Consider the following 2,517-nt stretch of genomic DNA (forward strand, 5'->3'; position numbering starts at 1 on the left):
GTATAGTAGCCTAGGCTGTCCCCTATTTATCTTCCCTTTAATATGTGTAACCTTGAGGCAATAAACAATTCTAATAAGGATTTACCTTGAACATTTGCAACATTATCTTGATTGTTTCTAGCAATTTCAATGTCCACTTCATAATAATCTGGTATTAGATTTTCAGCATCAAATTTATTTATTTGAAAAGAATCTCCTGTAATAAAATCAGGACACTTTCAAGTCCTTGCATTCATGTTCCCCATTAAAAGTATTTTTCCTTGTCTTGCAAAAGTACTGATATCATTTTCTAATAAGTTATATTCATTTTCAAAATAGTTTGAATTTATAGGGGGAATGTATATTGCACATAGATATAAATCTTCCTTGAAACCAAAGAACTCCTTTTCAAGTTTTAGCCATAGTGTATTTTGTGATTTTGTATCATTTATAGTGGTTATACCCTTTGCTATTTATTTTTTGTAATAAACAATAATTCCTCCACTATGTCGTCGTTCATTTTTTTTCTTTTTGCATATTTTTGATCAATATTTTATAATATTTACACTCCCCTTTCCAGGTTTCAGGTAATATATCTTTGAATTTTATCTATAAATAATTCATCTTGGATTTTGTCCCCAAGGCCACGCACATTCCAAGCAGAAATAGTTAAATAATGTTTATTTTCATGTGTTCCCATGGTATAACACAATGTTGACTGCTGTACCCCTATTTTTGACATTTTTACCTATTATGTCTGTTTGTATTGTTCACACATTGTTGTCAATATAATGGAATTTTATGCAACCGTCATACAGGTGAGAGGTTTAGCTAGCTTTAAAACCAGGTTTAATCCACCATTTTCTACATAAGGAAATGCCTGTACCAAATCAGGAATATGACAGTTGTTTTCCATTCGTTTGATGTGTTTGAGCTTTTGATTTTGCGAATTGTTTAGGGACTTTCTGTTTTGAATTTTCCTTGGAGTTCGGTATTTTTGTTGTTTTACTTTTCGCAAAGACCTACAGAAACTAAGCTTATGACATTTAATTAACTGTTCTAAAGGTATGACTGATGCCTAAGCAACTATTTGAAAAATATTCTTTCCAAAAATCAAAACCAAAGCTAATCTAAATACTACATTCTAAAATACACTTGAAGTGTAGAAAAACTCATTTTTACACTTCGTACATTCAAGTCTGCATTGTAAAATTGTACCTAATAACTGAGAAACATATTTATATATTTAAATGCTGACAAGGAGTGATATTTAAATATTTTTGTTCAGAAACTAATATTCAGCATGGTTAATCAATTATGTCAACTACTTGTTACACATCAAATGAAAATGACAGTTTCTAAACATTATCCCGTATCAACATAATGTAATGCTTATTTTCATACATTGTAGCAAGGTTGTCGATTTAACAATTAACCTAAATCTACATATATAATCATAGAGAACTAGATCGACTTACAAAACATTTCTTTTGTAACTGTTAGAAGGTTTTGACATGAATAAGTTTATTGAATTTTTTTTCAACTATACGAGAATTTGATTTTAATTTTTGCTTTAGATGAAATCTCCTTAAAGGATAAACAGTCTTTTCTAATGGCAGACTCTTTAATATCTACACATCTACGTGTCACAGTTCTGTAAAAATGTTAACATTCACACATTTTGCTCATTTGCCTTTGAAGTTATTGCAGAATGTTTTTTTTACAATTTATTTAAAAGATGAGTATTCATGTATTGATATAAGTAGTATCAGAAGTTCATTACTTATAGTGGACTTCTGTAAATATTGGTATCTGAGGATAGATTGTATTTCACAAAATGTGAGAAAATTAAGTACTTAGGGAATGACCATTTAACTTCAAGGGGGGGGGTTATGGTTTTTTCCTAAAGAAATATTCTGATCCCCAATTTGATGAAAAAAAATATTGTGGTCAAGCAGATGACAAAAAAAAAATTCTGAATCCGGATTTTCCCCAAAAAACCATAAACAACCCCCCCCCCCCCTTAAAGTTAAATGGTTGCTCCCTTACTTTTAAATAAATTGAGATGTGGAGTATATCATCACTATATATCTATGAGACCGTCTCGGATGACGAAAGTACAGTCTTCAACAATATACAGGTGTCTATACAATATGTCAAGCTATTAATCATTATTAAAGTATTTGTCAGCACTTACTATTTATAAGAGTGCCAATAAAGGCAACAGTAGTATACACAAAGGGTCACAAACCAAAACCGAGGGAAACACAGCCAATATGTCTTCTTATAATTGAAAATCATGTCTAGTAAAATTGTCCTATAAGCTAAGATGGATTGTATTACATAAGATGTTAGCAAAATTGGTCCAGTGGATTCAGAAGGGAAGATTTTTTTTTAAGTTGTTTACCCCATCAACCAACGCCAAGTGATAGCAATAGCTCACATGGCTAGTAAGGTCAGGTGAGCTTAAAATAAAAAGTAAGCAGTAACCATTATCAATATTTTGGCAGGTTTTGACTGATTGGAAATAAAACAAAA

The sequence above is a fragment of the Mytilus californianus genome, unplaced genomic scaffold (assembly GCF_021869535.1).
Source record: "Mytilus californianus isolate M0D057914Y unplaced genomic scaffold, xbMytCali1.0.p SCAF_2, whole genome shotgun sequence".
Classification (NCBI taxonomy): Eukaryota; Metazoa; Mollusca; class Bivalvia; order Mytilida; family Mytilidae; genus Mytilus; species Mytilus californianus.